General features: G+C 41.4%; 1 non-coding gene across 1 annotated transcript; it reads right to left on the bottom strand.

The window, feature by feature from the left end:
- Positions 1 to 6,813: 6,813 nt before the first annotated feature.
- On the bottom strand, positions 6,814 to 6,885 carry TRNAW-CCA (transfer RNA tryptophan (anticodon CCA)). The gene has a single exon. It is a non-coding gene; the product is annotated as a tRNA-Trp (tRNA).
- Between the last annotated feature and the right edge of the window lie 1,953 nt (positions 6,886 to 8,838).

Raw genomic sequence — 8,838 nt, 5'->3', positions numbered from 1 at the left:
TTGTGTGGCTCCTTTATTTATTGTCCGCTTAAGACACCAGGATCGGTTCCTGGTGGTCCAATTTTTTACTGCTTCTGTTTTCTCGGTGAAAGTCGGTAAGCAGCATCTTCTCCTCCTATTCACGTCACCCCAATAGCCTTACGCCCTGGGGTATGTCTCTTCCACACCCCTTCCTTCGTGTCCCTTTGTTCCCCAGTGTCTGTCCCACGCCATTAGCACAGTCCCTCCTCCCAGGCCGCAGACCAGCGGTAGCTGGGGAAGTCCCCAGCTAATCCCCCTTTCCGCTCAGCCCTACCCTCGGCCTACAGGTCAGGATCTTTGGGGCGCGGTCCAGCACCCTGAGTTTCAGTCGGCCTGCCAGGGGAGCCCTGATGCCCGCGGCTAAGCCCCTGCAGGTTGCCAGACCCTTCCAGGCTCTCCAGTCCCTGGGTGCAAACACCCCCAACAGAGCGCCAACCCACCTGCTGGGGGTGGGGGGACGGCCCCAGGAAGGATTGGGGACGGGGAAAGGCAGGAGAAAGGTCAAGCTTCACTGTACCCTCTAACAAATGTAGGGAAGTGGTGGAATTGGAAGACTCGCCGTCCGCAATCCTCAGAGGAATCACACACTCAGCACAGAGCACCCCTTATTTTCAAACCCTCAGGACAGGGTATCTGGGAGACAGTGTGTGCACGGTGTTAAAGGACCTCCCCAAGATTAGTTGCTAATTGCAAAGGGAAAAAGAAAGCCCTGAGGGGACCACTCTACCTTCACCATCTGTGGATTTCCTGACAAATGCCTCCCGATGTGAAGTACTGTGTCAAGTACCCGGTAGTGCCAAGCCCCAATTTTTAACCTGAATCTAATCTAATCAGAATGGATCTAATCAGTAACTTTGACTCAACTTCTCGTTTTAAAGAGGGTCAAGGAAGATATTTAAAGTTGCCTTGAGGAAACAGTGAGACAGATCCAGAATGTGGGACATTCTACAAGACAAATTGGCTTGGATTTTTTAAAAAGTCGATGTCCAAACAGGAACAGCAAGGAGAAGCTGGGATGCTGTTCTAAACTGTAAGGGACTAAGGATACATTACAAACCAAATGCAGTGAATGAATGAACTTTGATTGGATCCTGGTTAGAAACACCAGCTCCAAAAAATATGCTTGGAGAAATTTTTTTTTTTTTTTTTTAAAGATTCTATTTATTCATGAGAGACACACACACCGAGAGAGAAAAGAGGCAAGCTCCACTCTTAGGAGTCGATCCCTGGTCTCCAGGATCACACCCTGTGCTACAGGTGGCGCTAAACCGCTGCGCCACCAGGGCTGCCCTACTTAGAGAAATTTAAATAAGGCTGGGATCTTAGATGTTTTTATAAAGAATCACTGGGTTCTTTAGTTATGATAATGGTGGCATGGTTTTACGAAACGTGATACATGTATATGTGTGTAGGTACGATGCATCATGATGTCTACAAAGGAATTTTATATGTTCCAGAAGAAGAAGGCAAATAAGACTAATATGGCAAAATATTAACAGTTGTTGAATCTAGTCGATGGGTATACAGATAATCCCTTACTCTTTCAACTTTTTTATTTAAACAGAAGCCCTAAAGAAGGGGCACAGAGCTCCAAGGAAATAAGGCAGAGGGTCAGCATGAAAAAGCCTGCACCATATAAAAAGAGCAGGTCCTTCCTTGTTTCAGGAATCCCAGGCTCCCTTGTCTGAGGGCCCAGAAAGGAAGCCGAGAAGATCACATAGAAGCCCATGATGGGGGCCTCCTATGCCATTTGTGATCTTCCTTCTAGGCCACAAAATATCTTCGAAGACTTTAAAAAGGAGGGAAAGGACGCAGCCAGATCTGCATTCTCAGATGAACACATCAGTTGGTGCCGACATAGCCCTACCTACAAAATCTCCTCTAAAATACATCTCTGCTATTCCCTCTCATTGCTGCCCCTCCCTGGACCTCTCCAAAAAACAATGTTCCAGCAAGACAGAACTTTCTTCAGTTTCTCTCATATCCTGTGAGGTTTAGGTCTAGACCACCACACCCCTTTCCAACCTGGCAAACTCCTACTCATCCTTCACATCTGAGCTTAGCTATATGATTCATTCTACATCTAGTCATCAAGTACCCATTTATCCATTCCAAGGTAATAAAGGTAGAACTGTACACTTTCTTCATGAAACTTGGAGTCAAATGAATGACTCTCCAGGCAACCATCCAAGATGCTCATGTCTGGGACCTAGCACTATTCCTACAGGCTACTTGGCACACTGGACCTCTCACTTGTCATACTTAACTGTAAATGTCCACTTCTATAATTGTTTATTCTGGAAATCCCTCAAAGGAGTGGCTTTATTTTTCTTGCTCTCCATTGAATGAGTAGCACTTAGCAAAGTGCTTGGCACATGATTGGGCTCAAATAATATTTTTGAAAGAATGAAGAAATGAACGAATCAGTTCAAAAACAAGAGCCTGGGAGCCAAATTACTTCTAACAAGTTGTGGTAATAACCCCTGAGACAAACTGTAAGAAGCTGATGGAAGAAAATGGGCCCATGGCTTGGGAGGAAGAGCCAGATTTGAGAACTAATGGGGAGGTTGAATTGAAAGCCTGATTGATGGGTTGAGAGTCAGAGAAAGGAAGAAAGTTAAGGGGACTTATAAGTCTTTGTTTTTGGCTCCTGATGAAATTTGGGTTGTTGAAGGAGATTCAGATTTGCAGGGAAAGGGTAGAGCATTCATTTGGGATGTCTTACTTTTGAGATGTCCATGAACATGCAAAAAGAAATTACTAGGACAGCTCTATATCATGAAGCCCAGAGGAGAGTTCTGGGCTGCAGATAATTTTCAATCCTTCAGTACATGAGCAGTAGTTTATCAGTCAAGTCTTATCCCTCTTCAATTCTATAGAGCGATCAATGAAATATAGAATCATCTACTCACACACTAACACACACGCACTCATAAACATACAGATAAGATTGTGACAATGGTGGTATAGTTTCAGAAATGTGGAGATCCTGGGGATCTCTTCTTGCTTTGAAGTCACCTTTAAACTATTGTTCCCAGAGTATCAGATACAGCTGTTCTTGCCCTTGTGAGAGAAGGCTCCGTGCAATAAAGTGGCTTTGACTTTCAGAAATATTTTCTACTTCCCTGTTTCATTTAAAAATATTCTATCAGCTGATTTAAAATATTTTGAGCTTTACCAAGAAACAGGAGATAGGATTCCCTCTGGAATATTTTGATGAGTCTACTTTCTCGAATTTAAAAATGATGCTTACAATAGCAGCTGACTGCATTGAGCCCTTGTTCCAGGCACTGGATTCTGTGCCTGAAGACATAGGGTATCCATGAGGACATCTTTGTCAGATTATTTATTGAGGATAAATTTCCTACTTCAGCAAGAATATGAGGGTTTTTAAAAGATTATTTAAAGGGAATTAAAGAGAATTATTGCAATATATAGCTGATTTGCTATCTAGAAAAGACCCAAAGAGCATTCTGAGTTTATCATCTGCAAGAAGAGAAGTTGGTTGATTCCTCTCCAGTTTCATTCATGGGGATCCTTTGTTTTGCTCTCTTGTATTATTAATCCTGAAGTAGCCTAGAATACATAATATATGGTAACATTAAGGAGATAGAAAACACTTCAGCAGCTGTAGTTGTGACCGAGTGGTTAAGGCGATGGGCTAGAAATCTGCTGGGGTCCTCCTGTGCAGGTTCAAATCTTGCTGACTATGGGGTGGGTAGGGTTTTACATATTTGCATTTTCTCTCTTTAGTGTAATTCATCTTCAATTAAGCGTACTTTTAAAAACATTAACCATTCCTCAGATTTTTTGAAGTTTCATCAAAATGGAGTTCTTATTGACCACGAAGGAATCATACTGTATGAGTGAACTAAAGCTAAGGAACCAATAGAACTCTTCTGTTTTGGTGTTGGAGATCCTGGTAAGAGGGACAAAGGAAGTTGAAAGAAAAGACTTCACACATTCATATTTAGAGCAACATAGCAATTTCACCACTTCCTTTTCCTATAAGTGTAAATTATAATATCTGTGTGGGCCAGAGGCGCAATGGATAATACATCTGACTACGATTCAGAAGATTCTAGGTTTGACTCCTGGCTGGCTCATTATTTTGGTTACCCTCTTTGACGTCCACAATTTCCATCTTTCTTAGACCACTGTGATTATATATATATAATTTTTTTTATGTTTAAATTTCTTTTGTAAAATCATTTTACACAAAATGACCAAAAATATTAATAATACAGAGGCCAGCTATATAGTTCACTACTCTTTTCTTACACATGTAAATTTTCTTTAAATCACATCATTGAATTGATTGTTTTCAAAATTGACTAGTCTTCACATTAGATGATAAAAACTTAATAGAAGGAAAACCTTTTAAATGCATCATCCCTTGAAAGTAAAGATTGGGAGTTTCACAAAGAGTATTTCTAAGTACTAAATCTTTTCTTCTGTCATTTTTTCAAGATTTAATTTTTCAGAGCAGTTTTAGGTTTCACAGCAAAATTGAGAGGAAGGTACCACATGCACAGCTTCCCCCATTATCAACATCCTCCACCAGAGTGGTACATTTGTTAAAACTGATGAACCTACTTTGACACATCGTAATCACATCACCCAGTTTAGAGTGTACCTTCCAGTTCACCGTGGTGTTGCAGTTCTGTGGGTTTGGACAAAAGTATAATGACATGTATTCATCCTTATAATTTCACACAGTGTATTTTCACTAACCTTCCCACCCCTCATCCTCTGTGCTCTCTATGCTCTGCGTGTTCATCCTCCCTCCTCCCTCCAGTCTCTGGCAATCACTGGTCATATACTGCCTCCATAGTTTTGGTTTTTCAGAATGTCACGTATTTGGAATCATGTAGACTTTCAGCTTGACTTCTTCTACTTAGCAATATGCATTTAAGTTTTCTCCAAGTCCTCTAATGGCTTAGTAGCTCTTTTTTTTTTTTTAATGCTGAATAATTTTTCATTATCTGGATGGACCACAATTTATTAATCCACTCACCATCTGAAGGGCATCCTGGTGGCTTCCAAGTTTTGGCAATTACGAATACGCTGCTATAAACATCAGTGCTCAGGTTTTTGTGTGGACATATATTTCAACTCCTTTGGGCAAATAACAAATAGTGTAACTGCTGTGTTATATGGTAAGACTATGTTTAATTTTGCCTTCCATGGTGGCTGTAACATTTCGCATTCCCACCAGCAATGATGAGAGTTCCTGTGACTCCACGTCCTTGCCAGCATTTGATATCAGTGTTCTGGATTTTGGACATTCTAAGAGGTACGTAGTGGTAGCTCATTGTTTAAATTTTCATTTCTTTCCTGACCTATGATTTGGAGCACCTTTTAATATGTTTAAAAAAATGGACCAAAGAGCTTATCAGACACCATCAAAGAGATATAGATGGCAGGTTTGCAAATTTTGTTAGGTTTTTATTTCTAAACTTTTTACATAATTTAAAGAATCAAGCCTTTCACAAGATTTGTAAGACAAATTAATCTTTTCTTTCTTGCTCCCTCTGCTAAAATGCAGCTTGCTTTGGGGGGAAAGGGACTAAACACAGCAGAGGATGGGTTATGGGCCCAGCACGCTCCTGCTACACCACTCTGCTATGGAAAGTAGCACTCCCATAGGTCATATTTGATTCCCCTCTGGTTTGTCCTTTTTTTCTTTTTTTCCCCTTTTCCTTTCAATCTGTAGAAATAAAAAATGAGTTCTCTTTTTTCCCTTCAGGAATGCAATTTATCTTTTTAATGCAATAGCACTGAGCCTGACTTAATTCCTAGGAGAAGGATTAAGAAGAAATGAAAAAAGCTTACTGTGGCTACGCTTCTACAGTGCACAAAGGCATTCAATAACAATAACAATATTCAATAACAGTATTCAATAACAGGCATTCAATAACAGTAACATCTGTTACTGTGTGCTATGTGAATGTGTACCTTATATCTATAGCACAATGTCTGCTGACATCCCAAAGGTCATGTCTTAAACTTATTCTATGTTTTACAAAATGATAGAATAGATGAAGTAAATGTGCTTTCCCTTTCTTCTATGCTGTAATGGGATCGTTCATAATCTGTTGATGGAGGACGAAAGTCTAGAGCCCCAGGTGAGAGTAAGACACATATTCCTGCACATATTCTTGACATAGAGTTTTAGAGGGTTCACAGAACTTCTAGCCTGGTAAGCTAACTTTCTCTGATGTCGTGGCTCATTCCCTGTAGTCTCAATTTGGCAAATAAAACTGTGCTCAGGTTTTCTGTGTTTGGAAAGGAATGGAACTCTTCTTTGATTTGATGTGGTGGAGAATCCCAGAGAGCCTAGGGTGGGCTTGCTATGTGAACTCTCTAGAATGGAAAAGCTGAGCCAGATGTGGAGCAGGGGAGACAAGGTCAACTAGGAGAAGCAGACTAGTTGCCTGAGAGGATCCGCTAAGGTCCCAAAGGTTAAAGAGAGACATCTGGATGAAGAGATGGGTCTGCCAGCACTGAGTGAGCGTGGAAAGGAAGCCAGGAGTGTTTGGAATAATAATGGCCAAGTTGGAGAAAAGTGGAATTCAGAACAGTTGCAATAAAAGAGTAAAAATGGGCCCCCCAAAAAAGCCAAAAACAGAATACTGACATCACACATTCCTGTGTATGCCTGCCTATTACTTACTTTTTAAAGGCATTTTCATGAGGGAGGCCAAAGCGGGAGAAAGTGTGACAGGCACCTTCCTCTTCCTCCTCCATTTCACTTCCCAGACCAGAACCTTCCACCAACACTAAAACTACTGACCCCGACGTGATTTGAACACGCAACCTTCTGATCTGGAGTCAGACGCGCTACCATTGCGCCACGAGGTCTCTGCAGGCTTACCTCATTTCTTTACCTGTCAACATGATCCATGAAATTAATTTTCTGCACGTGATGAAGACCATGAAGGTGAATATGACATATCGTCTGGCTGCCACCTTCTACATCAAAATGCTGTCCATCCGATCACTCCCTGATTCTGCCACCCAATAGTTTCTATTTACAGTCCTTCCTATTCTATTTCATTCCTGGTTTTCTCCATATACATTTAAAAAAAAAGTTTGGGGGAGTTTTGTTGTTTTCGTCTTTTTAAAAATATAGTGAAGGGCAGTCACTCTGGAGAGAAGTGGAGATAGGGGAGACAGCAAAGAAAAATTGCATGTCCTCTCTCCCCGCAGTCAGGGTAACCAGGTTTTGGATTTATTTCCCGAGCATAGATTCTAACTAGTGAGTCAGGCAAGCAGGCTGTGTCACACCGGCCTGGAACGACCTGTGGCTCCCGGGGCCTCTGCTCAGATGTGGGGTCCCACGGTTGGTTTCAGCCTGCTAGAGTCCTCCAGGATCTGGTCGCCCAACTACAAACTGCCCCTGAAAAGAGCAAGGGATCTTTTTCTGTGTGAGCAGGTACATAATTCTGGCACAGTGGCTTGGCTGGTGAAATTTGGCCAATTTGGCCAAAATTGGCCAATTTGGAGACCTGGAGACCTGGAGACTTGAAGACTGGCTTTTGAATCACAGGGAAATTTTTCTGGAGACCTGAAATCATGCAGACCATCTGTTCAAGTGGTGAAAAGTCTCCTTGAATTCCTACTAGAGAAGGAGATTCTGAAAAGTGATCCACTGTTGTAAAACAGACACATCTTTCTCTGGAAATCAGTTTCCCTTTCTTCATCTTGAAAAAAATCGGTCCAGAGCCCCAGGTTTGGCTTGGGAATTGCTACAGGACTGTAGATAGTGGATTGAAGGAGTGTGTGTTTGACCTCGCTAGTACTGGACTATCCTTAGTAGGTTCTGTGCCTTGTAGTCACTTTGTCGGGGTAGGACGAGGTTAGGGACCTGTGTGAGAGATGTGCCGGAACCAGCAGCGCTGAGAGGTGAGATGAACCCAGCTTTCAGAAAGTAAACCACCAAAAGCTTGGTAGAATCTGAGGCCACTTATAAAAAGGAATGGGATCCCAGGTGTGCTGCTGCCAGAGAATTCAGTGTGATCTTGTTGGCAGAAAGTTGTAATCTATACTTTCCTCACCTTCCTATAAAATGAGGATAATGATAGGAGTGCCTGCCTCCCAGCATGGCATTGATAAATATAATGTGTTCTAATGAGTTTATATTATACTCATTAATATAATGTGTTCATAATGAGTTTATATATGTTTAGAATAATGTTTGCCTGGCACACAATAAGCTCTCAATAAAGGTGAGTAAGTGGGGTGACCTGTATGGCTCAGCAGAGAGAGTATGTGATTCATGATCTGTGGGTTGTTGGGTTTAAACCCCATGGTAGGTGCAGAGGTTATTATTATTATTATTATTATTATTATTATTATTTTGGTGCAGAGGTTATTAAACAAGTAGGTAAACAAGCTAGTATAATTGCTGTCACTATAAAACTTGCTGAAATTCTTTTGAGTAATTTCTACGTCCAATATGGGGCTCAGACTCACCAACCCAAAACTAAGAGCCAAACGCTCCACCAACCAAACCAGCCAAATGCCCCTAAGGTTTGCTGAAATTCTTAAAAGCATGTGCACATAATGCCAGCCTGGTTTGGCAGAGACTGTGACAAAATTTACATTTGTCAATCGTTAGTTTCCTCCACAGATTTTGAGTTTGTTGTTATCAAACAGAATGAAATGAACTGCCTTATCTCAAATGTTAGAACTATTGTTTTTTTTCTTAATAACTAAAATTAAAAAAAAATAGTAAAAACGGCTATCATCCCAGGTTAGAGCTAAAATCAGACAGGCATTGACAAAGCAGGGCTACAGAGGGACACCCAGACC

Source organism: Canis lupus, chromosome 37 (assembly GCF_048164855.1).
Source record: "Canis lupus baileyi chromosome 37, mCanLup2.hap1, whole genome shotgun sequence".
Taxonomy (NCBI): domain Eukaryota; kingdom Metazoa; phylum Chordata; class Mammalia; order Carnivora; family Canidae; genus Canis; species Canis lupus.
Note: the sequence above shows the minus strand (reverse complement) of the source record. Positions and strands in the feature narration are given on the sequence as shown.